Here is a 15,762-nt window from a genome sequence, read left to right on the forward strand (position 1 = left end):
GGTTGCTGGGATTTGAACTGAGGACCTCTGGAAGAGCAGTCAGTGCTCTTGACCACTGAGCCATCTCTCCAGTCCTCTTTTGTAATTTTTTTTTAAAATTATGGTCTGAGTCCTCCTAATATATGGACAATGATTATTGGAAGGGAATCACAAGGGTTTGTTCATCAACCAGCTTTCTTGTGGGTTTAGCAGTGTCTGGAGAAGTATAGTCATTATGGGGATTTTGGTCTGTGGCACTTTTGGGGTTCTTTTCCTATATTTATCCGCCCAGTTTCACCCCCTAACACTAGGCAGGAAGAAACAAGGACAGAAGAGAGAGAGGAATTAGGAAGATCCCTGATCTAACTTCTTTCCTTTTGTTTCTTCTCTGACTCCAGCTACTAACAAACTGCAAACAACCTCCCCAAGTGACCACCACCATCAACCCCGCCTCTCAGGATTCCAAACATCATACAACTGTAGAAACCATCTGCAGCGGGAAAACCACGCTTCTGCCAGAACATGAGGCAAATCACAGTCAGCGGCTGTGGACAGTCCGAAGCAGCCCCATATCTCTATACCTGGGATTAAAATGAAAGTACATTCTTGCCGTATTTCTGTGTTTTTAAGAGAAATGCAAATTCCAGAATTCCTAAAAATGTCACTATTCTTTTAAATTTTTTTTAACGTTTGAGGCACATATTAGGCATTAGAAACGACGACATTAAGACAGTAAGAGGATCAACAGCCTAAGGGTAGCACTGCAAGTCTACATCCAGACGACCAGACATACACCTTTGCTTTCAGCTGACAAACACTCCAACCAGCAAGTCAAGGTCTTGTTTTGTTTTGTTTTCCTTTTCTTCTTGGGAGGAGGAGGGGAAATGTTGGGGACAATCCCACTCTCTGGAAAGACCATCTGGTTGAAGAGATGGTTCAGTGTTTTAAAACACCTGTTTCTCCACATGGGACCCATATTCAGTTTCCAGGACCCACATGCTGGCTCACACCCATTGTAACTTCAGTTCCAGGGACTCCAATGCTCTCTTCTGATGTCTGAGGGCACCAGGCATGCATGTGGTATACATACATATAAGCAAACAAAATATTCATACACAAAAAATAGAAACATTTTAAGGCCAATATAAAGAGAAAATAAGATTGTAAGCAATTTAGCTCTCTACTATGCAAGAGGAAAAATCTCACTCTGTAGAAGAGGCTGACCTTGAACTCAAGAGATCTCACTGCCTCTTCCTCCTGAGAGCTGAGATTAAAGATGTGCACCACCACTACCCAGCAAACAGCAGACTTTTTAAAAATATTAAACATGGGCTGGAGCAATGTCTGAGCAGTTAGTAGAGCAGTCTGTTCTTGTAGTAGTTTGTTTTTGTGTCCAGCACCCATGCTAGGTGACTCATAACCCCTGTAATTCCAATCCAAAGGGATCCAATGCCTCTGGCCTCCTGAATATATGTGCACAAGGCCACACGCACACAAACATAACTAAAAATAAAAAATAATTTTAAAGTATTAAAAAACTTCAAAAGCATTTTCAATAGGAAAGTTAAGTCATAGTAAATTAAGAGTTAATTTTATTCTAAAACTTCACAGTAGAAGGTCCAAGTATACTATGATCTAATGTTGCATGAAACTCCTTCCTTACACAGTTATCCCTGCTGTTCTCCAGGATAAAAAAAGCAGCCAAGGAACAGCAGTGCGAGGGACGGAACTCGAGGTAAGGCACTAGGTGCGCAGGCCGGCGTCCCGTTAGAACTCCAGCCCCCCACCAGGAATCGTGAAGAAAATGTGGCACAGAGAGCTACAGTCACAAGAAAACAACTCAGGGACTACATAAGCTTTATCCTTGGCTACTGGACTCTTTTCTTAAGGACAAAACCCAAATGGTTTATAACGAAGATTCCCTTAATTATACATTATAGACCCCCCACGTTTGAAAAAAATGAAAAAGAAAAAAATCTGTGCTATAGAGAAGGGAAAATCCAGAGGGCAGCAAAGGCAGCCATCTGACTGGTGAGTCATCAAACCCTCCCCACTGCAGAGCACTGCAGTGCCGCCAGAGGCCGGCTGCCCCACCATTTTATAACAGAGTCCAAATTGCAACTGGTTAGCGTGCTACACCTAGCAATGCCTTTTATTCTAAAACAATTCCTTTTAGTATCAGAGTTTGGGCTGGAAACGAGGAGGAGGCCACACAACAGCCAATACTAGGCTTCCAAGGCAATTCTCATGCAGTCTGACCCACTCCACTGACACTTGGTGTTATTTAATGTAACCTTTGAAAAAGAACACACTAACTCACTAAAAGACTGGCTTAGGAAAGCACAGGGGGTTGTTAGTTTTTTTTAAAAAGGAAAAAAAATCAGTAGATTTCCTCAGTTTTTTTAAAAAAGATTTATTTATTTTATTTATATGGGTACACTGTAGCTGACTTCAGACACATAAGAAGAGGGCATCAGATTCCATTACAGATGATTGTGAGCCACCATGTGGTTTCTGGGAATTGACCTCAGGACCTCTGGAAGAGCAGTCAGTGCTCTTAACCACTGAGCCACCTCTCCAGCCCCTCAACAATCTCTTTTAGCATTATTTTAATTGTATGTATCAAAAGACATACAGTGATGTCATTAAATATCTGCTGGATGCAACCATCAAATCAGAATAGGTAGGTAGGTTTCCACTGCTCCATTTCTCATTTATTTGATTTACTTTAAAGAGAGGGACTCGTGCCAACAGCCCAGATTGGTTTCAAACTCCTAATCCCACTGTCTCAGACTCCTGATGCTGGGGTTATAGGCATGAGACACCAAGCCTGATCTACATTTCATCTGCAATTTTCCTGCACAGAGAAAAGCATCCTAAACCTGCTTTTGATTTTTATGCTTGCTCAAAATTTCCAGTTAAAAAGTTTACTTTGGTCATTTGTACTGTAAAACACTACTGCAAGCTATCACTTCGTAAAGGCCTTTCTTATTCACCTTTTTTATCTACTTAGCAGCTCCATCAGAAATGCAGATTTACTTCACTATGCATACCCAGACCCCTCTGCTTCTCTTGCCAATAAAACCTGAACTTTATTTAAATTTGGTAAGTCTACTAAGGTAATTTCAGTTCCATTAGCAATGGCTTGCTTGGGAATAGAGCGTTTGGGAATGGTCTGACTAATAAAAGGCAAGAAAAATCTTTTAGGAAATTCTGAGTTACTTCTCTTCTTAGACGGCCACAGGAAAGAACACCTTTGGCAGCTGGTCATCTGCACGGGATGCTGAGCTGTAGCAACAGTGTGGGACGTAGAAAGGGGATAATTTGGGAAGGCAGGCTACCTTGCTACAGATGACAACATAGAAGGACAAAAAGTTCTGGGTCCTTGTTCCATTACTGATCACTTAATTGGCCAAGATAGCAATAAAAAAAGAGAATCTCAGGAATAAATATTTTATTTATACACATTCCATAGTATCATTAAAAAAGAATGAATAGATCAGGAGGTAAACTCAAGGTCATTAGTGAAATCGTTTATGAAAACTAAACATTCTAAGGAAATGTGTAGACAAAGCTGGGAGTCAAAGAGAAGGGAGAAGCACAACAAAATTCCAGGAGGAACGGCTGGTCTGATGGAATCAGGGAATACGATGACAATCAAGTGTGCGCACTCCTACAGGCACACACACACACACACACACACACACACACACACACACACAGCACACACACACACACACACACACACACACACACACAGAGTAATTTAGAAAGAGCTGGCAGTGGTGCTGCACGCCTTGAATCCCAGCACTTAGGAGGCAGAGGCAGGTGGATCTCTGTGAGTCTACACAGTGAGTTCTAGGACAGCCAAAGTTACACAGAGAAACCCTGTCTTGAAAAACCAATAAAGAGGTGAATGAATAATATTAAAAAGAAACTAGAGAGCAAAAGCGAAGCTGCTCGATCGGTGCCCGTCTTTACTGCTGGACTGTAACTGCCGGGAGAGCAGGACGACACCTGCTTGTGTCATAAAGCACCCAACTGCGCACACAGGACACAGACACCACACATTAGTTAGTCACAGTCTCGGCTGAAGCATGAGTGAAACAGGAACTCCTATTCACTGAGTGAAAACTGATAGCCCTTAAAAATGCATGGAATACAGCTTGGCCTAATGCCCAATGACCGAGAGTTTTAAAATCAGCACTTCCCTGAGACCAACCTGAAGCCAAGTATTACCACAGAAGAAACTTCTGAAATAAAAGGTATTAAACATCCCAAAATATTAGTTATGTTAATATATTTATTAATTATATTAACCTATTAAAATTTAAATGTTATATTTTTATTAATAATTCTAGTGGTTTAAAATATTAGCTAGAACAGAAATAACTACAGTAAGTGCAGAGCCTAAAATCTATTATTTGGATTAGCATTACTTAAAAATTTACACTCGACTCAAAAAATGTAAAATGTATACATAGAAAAATGAACAAGTGACTTTTGACAAAAATGTAAGTTTAGTAGTGAACTACTGTCTCTTCAAGAGGTGACAGTAGAATAAACAGTTGTGCACACACAGAAACCAAAACCAAATACTTCAATACATCCCGGCATTATATAAAAATCACTGAAAATGGATGGTAAGCCTAGATGTCAAACCTATAACTATAAAATGTTCCTTGAGAGCCTGAATTAGATAGATTTAATTTATATAACAAACAAATAGCAAACTGACAAATTGGGACTTTAGAAGAGTAAAGTACTTTACTTTTCAAAAGATATTGTTAGAATAAAGGAAGTTAACAATTGTGAGGAAATGTTTACAAAGCAGAAATATCTTAATATAGTTGTAGAAAAGCAAGGTTTTTTCTGTATAAACTTATTTTCCAATTTTTCTTTAGTATTTTATTAAAATAGACTTTCTTTATTCATTATATTCTGATTGCAGTTTCCCCTCCCCCAACTCCTCCCAGATCCTTCCCTCTTCCTCACCTACTCAAAAGCACCCCCTTAGGAAAGTGACTCTCAGTATTCATGAACAAGAAGATAATGTAGGCTAGTGAGACAGCACAGCAGAGAAAGGCACTTGCCACCAAGTCTGCTGACCTGAGTTCAATCCCTGGACAAATGTGATGGAAGGGGAAGAACTAACTTTCCAAAGTCATCCTAAGCCTTAAACACACACACACACACACACACACACACACACACACACACACACACGACAAATAATGACTTTAAAAGGTGCTTTCTATCACTGACCACTAGGAAAGCACGAGTTAAAACCAGGATGCTCAGGCTAAGATTTTAAGGTAGTATTAGTAAGGGTTAGAATAAGGAATTTGGCATACAATGCTGGTAAGAAGTCAGGCATACCTTTAACCCCAACACTTGGAAGGCAGAGGCAGGTGGATCTCGGTGAGTTCGAAGCCAGCCTGGTCTACAGAGCAAGTTCTAGGACAGCCAGGGCTACAGAGAAACCCCTATTTGAAAAAAATCAAAATAATAAAAATATCTTGGATAAGGACTTAGGAAGAGCCTACTGTATTCTCAGGCATAAGATTTTGTCTTACAACACAGGCTATGTGCTAACACTTTGGTTACAAACTTGGTATAGTAGAGTGGTTGTAAAAGGCAGAGACAGAGTAAGAAGGACTTCTTGTTTTGTGCTGCTCTTACTTAAGGCAGTATTAATTGTAATTTTTACCCACAGCCTAATTATCTCTATTTTTTGGCTGTTTCCTCAACCGTTCATCTTCCCAGGACAATGTCCTGGGAAGGATGAGATCATGTTTAAAACAAACACAGACGCATATCAATGAACAATAGCAGGTTCTGTCAATGTACATTCCATTCAATCCCTTAGGTATTTTCCCTGAGACCTGAGTAGATTTGTTTCTGCTTTGGATCACATCAAAGACTTTGGTGTCAATCAGCCTACCTGTCACTTAGACTCTAAAATGTGTTACATTTCAAATAATTTATGGAGCTTGTAATTACTGTGACTGATGTCTCTCACTAGCTCACTGTATCACCTAAAGCTGGGGTTCAAGGGCTGCTGAAAACAAGCTGCCATGCTCGGTTCTCTACAGTAGGTAACTGAAATACCTGACGCAATCCTTCCATACATAAAATCAGGGCCTTTCACAGTTGTTTACTAAGAGTTACTTTTTACTCTTTGGGCAATAAAAAATTCCAATTTCAAATAATGAAACGCCAATGTGAATCAGACAAGTAGCACTTTAAGTTGTAACCAGAATAAAAGTCATAAACCTGACTGTCTTATTCTCAAATTATATTGCTTCTGTATGAATAAATGTGTACTATCACAATGGTATAGATCATACGCAATCCAGGAAAGTCAAAGTCATCCAACAATTCAGTCTTCTAAATAGTAAACCTAAATGACAGATTCAAGCAAATTACTGAGGACAAAGGAACTTCTGTGCATCGCTAAATTAAAGAGCAACATGGTGATATCTACCAAAAATTAAAAGTGTCATTCTTTTTTCATGCAGCTAGTCCATTCCTAGGAATTTACTCTGTGCACAACATATTTTATTAATATTCATTATAGTACTTTCTTATGCAAAGGTTGGAATATTCCTTAATATGGAGACTAGGGAGAGTGAAATGACTAAGGCCTTGTAAGCCTAGTAACCTGGGTTTGATTCCCAGATCCTACATAAACATAGAAGGAGAATCAACAATATAAAGACTAAATAACTTATGATGGAATCTGTATGCTTAATGGCATTAAAACAGTAATAGTACTCCCTGAGTTCAAATCCTGAGTTCTACTACTTACAAGTTGTGAGTTATAGTACTGAACATTTAACCATCACATGCACAATTTTCCTCATTTGATGAATGGAGTTAGAAAGGTGCTGAGAGGCTACCATGAGTAATTACAGCCAAAGTGAAAAAGGCCTTGGCACTTGTGGTGGCACATGCTTGGGATCTGCTGAAGAGGTAGGTGTGGTAGAAGGATCGAACAAGGGTCTGGACAAGGAGGAAGCTCCTGGCACTGTCCATATGACGATGACGATTCACCAGTGCAATGACTCAACCAGCATTTGAGAGGAAGCTTTAAGTGCATCAGTGTGGGATGTCTGTTCGGTGAAAGAGGGAGGCTGGGAATACTACTCACATGGACTACCGTTTATGGACGATCATAGGTGGGGGCAGGGAACAGGCAAGAGAAACGTCTGAATAGTAATTTTCACCATGCTTACACATGTATTACCCGCCTAACAAAAGTATTGTAAATTTTTGTACAGTTTTTAATATAGCACCTGCATGCGCGCACATGCACACACAGAGAGACTGACATATAAATATACAATCAAAATAAAATGGTAATAGAGGAAAAAGTACAAGCAGCAGCATGAGATATAAAAACTGGCATTTTAAGTATGTGACAAACTGAACTCCAAACCATCTGCCATTTCCTACCATGGGTTTGAGCAATGCCTCCACTTCTAATTACCAGAAAATAACTGAAATCAAGATGTGTGCAGTGGCATGCATTTGCAAGCCCAGCAATTGGGAGGCTGATGCAATAGGGGCTCACATTTGAGATGAGCTTGGGTTATACATCTAGACCCCATTTCAAGATAAATAAATAATCAAAAATTAATTAATTGCAAAGAGTTTATTTGCTTTTTAAAAATGTAAGTTTTTTCACTTTTATTATGTGTCTGTGTTCCTGTGTGGGAGTAGCACATGTATTTGGCAGAGCTGGTGAAGACCAGAGAGTGTTAGATTTCCTGATTGGGAGTTATAGGTAGTCATAAGCCACCTAGCATAGGTGCTAGGAACAGAATACAGACTCTCTACAGAAGCAGTACACACTCGTAATCCTGATATGTCTCTGATCAAATCCCCCAAACTTCGCTTTATTTCAAGTTTTCTTTTTTTTTTTTAATTTATTTATTTCATGTATATGAGTACACTGTAGCTGTCTTCAGACACACCAGAAGAGGGCATCACATCCCATGACAGATGGTTGTGAGCCACCATGTGGTTGCTGGAAATTGAACTTAGGACCTCTGGAAGAGCAGTCAGTGCTCTTAACCGCTGAGCTATCTCTCCAGCCCTATTTGAAGTTTTCTTAAAGAGAAAGTTAATCTTTTAATCTAGTGAACTACAAGGAACTTTTCTCACAGTGATTATGTCATATGATTAAGTCAGGTGACAGAAACTGTACTTGTGTAATATGCTTTACACTTCCAAGGCATAAAACATTTTGCAGCATTAAATACTAACACTGAAAAGAATATGCCAATTTGAGCCTTATTTGGTGATATTTATCATTTTTTGGGTATGTTTTTACAATGACTCCTTCTAGGTGTTGCATGGTTACCACACATAAAATTAAGAATGCATGCAGTTACCAGGATACTTTATTTACTTCCTCCTCCAATACCTAAGACTAAATATATGTCAAGTATCTTCATGCCTAGTCACTTCAAATATTATTTTTCATCTTGTTAATTCTTCTTTAGCTAAACTGGCCTTCTGTTTCTTTTTAAAAATGTAAATTGTTTTGTTTTCCACTACTTTCAGAAAGTGTTCATTGTCAAATGGGAACAATGTCACATGGAATGCTTACCCAGCCATTCTGAAGCAACCACTGAGCATCTGAGTATGGTCCTTTCCTGTGATTCACTGTACATACAGACATGTGCAAACATGTATGCATATCTTACTGTGGATACTCTCTACCTCTCTCCTCTTTTCCAGTGTTAACAAGATACACAAAACTCATCATGTCTTACATATGGCTTTATGAAAACAGAATCTTATATACATTTTCTTGTATTTTACCTTTTCGCATAAGGAACATATTGGAAATCCTCTCAGAATATATTTAGAAATCCTTCCAAGTTACCAGAGAGATTCAACTCCTACTACTGAATGACTTCACAACGCTTCAGAATATGACTGCCATAATACGCATAATACTTCTACTAATCGGTGTTCCCCTATTCCCAGGATTTTGGCACTGCCAACATTGTGGCAGTCAACGTCCACGTCGACATGTTCTTGCTTGCTTACTGGTGATTTTAGTTCATGGAGACTGATGAAAGAATACATACATTTCTAATACTAACTACTACTGTTTGCTTACTAAACCAAACCAAACCAACAAGGAACAAGTCATTTCTCTGCTAGCATTCACGGGGAAATCTTCCCCCACATATCCCTGCTAGCATGGTTTAGCATTTAATTTTTACTAGCCAGAGACATAGCATTTCACTGTCACTGTATCAATTGCTAGTAAGGTTATAGTTTTCACATTTGTTAAGCTAAACGTTAAATGTTTAAGCTTTTTCTTCTGTGAACTTCAGGCCACATCCTTCTCTATGTATGGTCCTAACTGGTGGACTTTTTACACTTTGTAAGATTTTTTACAAATACTAACCTGTTAGATATATTGCAAGTATTTTCTTTTAAGCATTTGTTTCCATTTCTGCTACAAAATTCTATCTATAGAGTTTCAAAGTCTACTTTTTCCTTCCCTTCCCTTCTCTTTCCTAATTCGGAGGTATTCCTCTGTGGTTTAGGTTCTATGTATATATAAAATTTGACTAATATTTTAAATATCTATTTACATTTAAGTTGTAGACAAATTGATTCAGTTATGTTTACCACATAAATGTGCCTCCCCTCCACACTTAGTCTCACTTTGTCATAATTGGAATTTCCTTATACATTCACATACACACATATTTACAAATATATTTGAAATAGGATCTTATGTAGCCCAGGTTGACCCTGACATCATCTGGGGATGACAGGCATGTGCCACCATACATGCTTTAAGTGGGTTGAGGACAATACAGGCATGTGCCACCATACATGCTTTAAGTGGGTTGAGGACAATACTGGCATGTGCCACCATACATGCTTTAAGTGGTACTGAGGACAAACTAGAGCTTAGGGCATGTTATGCAAGCACTCAGCACTGTACCTCTATTTCTTAGAAAATGTCATACTTATGTATTTAAGCCTAACAGTATATATACAAATAAATAAATTACTGTTATATGAGTAAGCCAAAGCATTTTCATAAGGTGTTAATGCAATTTTAAAATGAAAGAATTATTTCAATGTTTACATTTAGATTAGACTTAATAAACTTTAGCTGGACCTGGTGGCACAGGCCCATGATATCACTACTTGGGAGGATGAGGTAAGAAACTAGCAAGTACGAGGTTTCACTAGGTATGGAGCATGTTCAAAGTGAGTCTAGACAACTTAGGGGAACCTTGTCTCAAGATATGAAAGAGACCAGATGTCAGATGTGGTGGTGTATGTCTCTAATTACACAGCCGAAGCAGGTGGACCTCTGAGAGTTCAAGACCAACCTGGTCTATGTAGCTAATTCTTGGACAGCCATAGCTAAATATGGAGACCCTGTCTCCATATTTAACCTGAAAATAGCTACAATATACCATGAATAGCTAAATGTTAATGTAAATGGCTGTCACCACAGCAACTACATTTTTAGTGAGCAGGTAAAGATAAAGATCTGCTACTCTAAAGATATAACTCCATATATTTATTCACCATATTCCACATCTATTATATATAATGCTGTAATTAGGCTTTCCCTTTTCAATAAGAAAAAGGAAAATAAAAAGCATTACTGATCACAGATTATTTATCAATACGCATAAAAATGGATGAAAATACACTTACTATATCCCAGTTACTCTATAGGGAACTGACTTTAATACAAATATTCAATTATTTCTTAAACTATTTTCCTTATAGTATTTTTGTCATGATTAACAAAAAATATAAACTTGAAAAGCTATATTTCAATTATTATTTTATTTACTCATACTTCCCATTGCAAAACCACTAATCCTTGTGAATCACTAAAGAAGGAAAAAATTCTTACTCTAGTTCATGTCCATACTGTTTCTTATATTGAACAAACTTTAAGAGTGGAGAAATAGTTTCCTAAAAAACGATTCCATACATTAATGATCATAAACATTGAAAAATTAACATAAAAAACCCAGTGAACTATAGCTAAAATCAAAATAAGGGAATTATGCTGCTATTTCTCAGCTCCTACTAATTACTAAGCAAGTTTGGAGTCTGTCACTGGAGTCTGCAGTCCAGCCACTTGGGAGGCTGAGGCACACTGACTAGCCTTAGTCTGGTGGTTTGAGAACAATATGAGTTACAGCATGGCTAGCTTCAAAGAACACACCCAGAAAAGTTCTTTTGGCTCTATTTTTCCACGATAGACTCATTTTAAATTTTAGTCCATTCCCTGCAACAGAAACCTTTTGTGCAAAAAGGTTTTGTTTTGTTTTTGTCACTCTTGTAGGGCACTGTACATCTCTCCTAGAAGTTCAGGGTGTATGACTGAAGCATGTCAGTACAATTAGTGAGAACTTCTGTTGGTGGAGTGGCACATATCGGTAATCCAGCACTTAGGAAACAGACAGGAGGATGACCATGATGAAGGCTAGGCTTGACCTCCGTTTAAAAAAAAACAAACTTATAAAGTATGTACTAACCACTGTAGACTTATGATCTACCTTAATAATACCTACGGGCTAGATTTAAACAGAAAGAGACTTCATTTTAAGTGCCCAAGGTCAGACAGTTAATGATAGGGAAGGCTAAAACCTAATCCCAGGCCTCTGTGATTGGGAAATCTATTCAGGAAAAGTTTGAGTATACTAAGTTACGCTCACTGCCATCTAGCTTTCAAACTACTCTCAAATTGATTAACTAGGCTTATCTCATTCACAATACCCTTGGGAGGAAAGTTTCTTAGTATGGAAGCCTGAGGTTTCCAGCATCGGCTGCACTTAAGAAGGCACATGACCAAAATGGAGGCACTGAATGAAGATCCTCTAACATTAGGGCTGAACCATAGGTCTTACCATTATCAGTAACCGCGACACGCTGTGGAAACAAGGTGCTCACTGAATTAATAAAGTCCACACAGGCTCATATCTACTCTATTTAGGATTTGGAAACTTGGACTGAGAAGTTATACTTAGTGCACAGCCTTTAGGGAACTATAATTCGTAACAATTAAGGCAGTTTAATTTCCTTTTTAATCATTCAACGCTTATTCAATAAACGACCCATCAGGGCCCTCAGTATTCTGTTTGCTTTAACAGGGCCTCTTCTGTCCACTTCAGCATCCTTGTGCAGAAGATACAACAGAGACAGATTGTTCTTTAACTGCAGGGAGGTTTACTGAGGAATACCCCAGCTACCAAAAATAGCCTATATGGAGAAGTAAAGAAATACAGAATATTGGGTATATCAGCCTAAAGGACTAATTGGCTACTGTGGCCCAAAGGAAAGGACACACGTTCACTGGTGACACCCTGCAAAGACAGGGTAATTAAGGGAGAATTCAGAGTAAGAAATAAAGGGTGTTGGGGCCCCAACCCTTAAATTCTCTCTTTCCCCCTCCTTCCCTGTCTCTCCCTCCTCCAATAGGCCTCCTCACCTATGAAACAAGGTCTTAGTTTGTTGCCCTGGCTGGCCTAGAACCCACTTTGTAGACCAGGCTGGCCTTCAACTCAAAGAACTCTGCCAGACCCAGTGCAGAGATTAAAGGAGGGAGCCATCATACCCAGACCCACACAGAAATCTCATTAATATCAGAAATGCCTTCCAGCGCTCAAACCATCTGTATTCAGCATCAAATTCTTCTTTAATATTTACTCTCCTTACCTGTTTGGTCGCCAATTCCAGATTTGCTAATCCTCCCGATTTCATTAGAATCTAAGGTACTGCTTTCTTGAGTTCCCTAAAACTGGAGCAATTAACTGTGAAGTAAAACTGCAGACTCATCCAGCCTTTCTTAGGAACTTCTCCTCCACCAGTACTCAGTGCTTTCAAACTGGGTTCCTCCAGCCCAGTACACCTGCACAGAACTGGTTTGGACTTTTAAAACACGAAGGAATTCTGTTTATTTGGTGGAATGTCACATGGGCATGAAGCAGTGCCAATTTTTTTTCTCTCTCACTTTGGAGGAAAAATGATGGGTAAAATTATATTTCAGGCTGAGGAGATGACTCAGTCGTGAAAGCACATGCTTTGCACATATGAAAATCTGAGTTCAGCCTCCCAGGTGGCCATGGGTACTGTGCCTTTAACCTCGGTGCTCAGGGCAAAAGACAGAAGAATCCTTGGGGCTGAATGGCCAGCTAGGCTCCTGAATCAGTGAGTCAGGTTCAGTGAGAGAACCTAGCTCAAAAAAGGGGGGTTAAGGTAGGGAGAGCAACAAAGGAAGGCACCTCTGGCCTCTACGTGCAGGAACAGACACAAATAAAAAATGTCAACAAGTGAATGGTTCAACCAACTGTGGTGCCATCCATACCACAGAATAATTAGCAATGCAAAGGAACAAACTATTTAAGAATCTGTATTTAAGCTTGTTATAGAAACATATCAATACCTACTGTCTAGTCTAATCACAAGCACACAATGGTAATTTGGGCAATGCAAAATCATTAAGGCAATATTTTAGTAAGAAGTAGCAAATAGGCCAGTCTTTCTATCTTGTTAAATTGTTATCAGTTTAAGGTTTTAGCTTTTAGCTTTTTAAACAAAATATGATAAGAAAATTTGGAAGGGGATAAAAAGAGCATCAATCACTGTAAGATAATCATTCCATCCTTTTCCTATTTTTTTTTCTTTCTAGTATGAGGACTGGGTGAAGAGCCTCGAGCATGCAGTGGAAGCAAGAACCATATCCCCAAGTCCTCAGCAGATATTAAAAAATAGATTCCTCAATTACATTGCATAGAACTGAGATTTAACTAAAAATCTTGTTTCACATAAGAAAATGCATTCTTTAGGTTATAAAAGTCAAATCTCTGATTTTTGTAAGGCCTTCGGATTTAAAGCAATGAACTTTCTAAGTTTGCAGCACAAATAAAAGAGTTTAGCCCCAAACTGAAGAACATTCCTTTCATCAAGTGCATTGTTTGAGGTGAAAACATTGGCTACTATGGTGCATATAAAATGGAGTACGAAGGGTTGGGCAACCCTAAGCAAAACAATTTCTGTATTTTTCACAAAATATTATGCACTCAAGTCTGAGAAGGGTCACTTGAATTTCTTATTTGAATAACAAATGCAGAAGTGAATTAGGAACACAAGCATTGCTTCACAGATTTAAACTGATTGGGAAGGGCATAATTTGTAGGATTTAAAAGAAACGTCAAAAAGGAATGACCCACAGGCAGTCATGTCTAGACTCTCCTTGCCTTTACATTATAGGCAAATAGATTTGGATTAATTATGTTTTCAGCTTGATCAGTTTCCGAAGAATTACTTCCCCTTCGGGAAAACCTCGTCACTTTCCTGTAAACTAGTCTGGGTCTCCAGCCCAAAAAGGTAACACCATCTTTCATCGCCTTCCCATTCAACTGAGACTGTCGCATTACCAACACCCTGTTCTGAGGATTGTACAACCTTCTTCTCTCCGAAGAAATAAGGCCCGTTCTTACCCTTCCAGTCTCATCCGAACACTCACTGAACCTCTCCTGCAAGGATGTCTGACAAAACCCTTAGAATCACTGAGAACGCACATTTGTGGGGAAGCCCTTCAGTGTGACTCTGCAATGAGGGCCATATCAGTGACATTCCCTACTAAGCCTGTCTCACCGGAGACGCCTCTGCCTACAGGGGTTTTCCTCCATTCTGAGCAACCAGGCCAAGGCCTTTGCCAAGGAAGGAGCTTTGGGGAATGGGACCCGTCGTTTGCTGCAGACCCCGAAGAAATGGCTAAAACAATTCTACCACCTGAATCAGCCCCAAATGCTCTAAATAAGGAACCATAATGGCCGCACTCGCTCTCAACCCAGGGAAAGGTGGGCATCATAATCCCTCGTCAGTGGACTAAGGTGACGGTGAAGGGTCAGGGGTCCAGCAGATCTAGAAAAATGAGCTCCTCGCTCATGCAGGAGGACAACGCGAAAGGAGCCCCAAGCACCGCAGGCCGCGGTTCACACATCCCAGTGTCTATATACTCTCACCCCACCCCGTCAATCGTCCCCACCAGCCACCAGTTACCTGTCGCACCTCACCTGCCCGGGCTCGAAATGCAGAATCTGTACCTAGACGGGACCCAGAGGCTCTGTCACTGAGAGAGGGGAAGTCTTCAGCTGCAGGAGGCGGGTCAGCCCTAGCTAGTCATGTGACCTCAAGCCCCACCCCGCTTCCCCTCCCCAGGCACGCTGCGTCTCGCAGGCTTGAACCTTTGCGGATTGCTTGGATGTGAATGGTTCCGCGATTTAGGAAAAGCGTTATTTTCTTTTTCACAATGACTGGGTTATATAAACTACAGTACAGAAAACGAGGATGGCAAGGGTTAAAGCGCATTGCTAAGGAAGTGACGCTGAGTCACGCTCTAGGGACCGGAAATGGCGATGAGTCCCGCCTCTAAAGGCCTCAGTAAAATCCTGGCTGGAAGGCATAAGCCTATCACGTGATTTCAAAAAAAAAAAAAAAAAACCTGTGAGGTTGGCCTGTTGGAGGAGAGCCAAATTATCCAGACCCATCGTTACCTTTTGAATTTAAAACACATTTACTGCAAGCTTCCACAGGCTTTCTTACATTGAGAAGAATCCATTTTGTAAAACCCTATTAGGGGACAAGAGGATTTGAAGGTCACTGGAGGTCTAGAAAGTGGGTGGGGGCGGGACAGGCTGATCTTGTTGGTTTGAAAGAGAGGGAAGGGTGGAAAAATCCGGATTTTACCGCCGGAGCCTACCAAGCAAG

The 15,762-nt window shown here is 39.8% G+C and overlaps 1 protein-coding gene across 1 annotated transcript in view; it reads right to left on the reverse strand.

The window, feature by feature from the left end:
• The window catches only part of Atp6v1a (ATPase H+ transporting V1 subunit A), a 55,294-nt gene extending 39,953 nt beyond the window's left edge, over positions 1 to 15,341 (reverse strand). The window contains exon 1 of the mRNA XM_032900224.1: positions 15,055 to 15,341. The gene's annotated coding sequence lies outside the window, so the exon portion shown is untranslated. The remainder of the gene's footprint in view (positions 1 to 15,054) is intronic.
• Positions 15,342 to 15,762: the final 421 nt, after the last annotated feature.

The sequence above is a fragment of the Rattus rattus genome, chromosome 4, assembly GCF_011064425.1.
Source record: "Rattus rattus isolate New Zealand chromosome 4, Rrattus_CSIRO_v1, whole genome shotgun sequence".
Taxonomy (NCBI): Eukaryota; Metazoa; Chordata; class Mammalia; order Rodentia; family Muridae; genus Rattus; species Rattus rattus.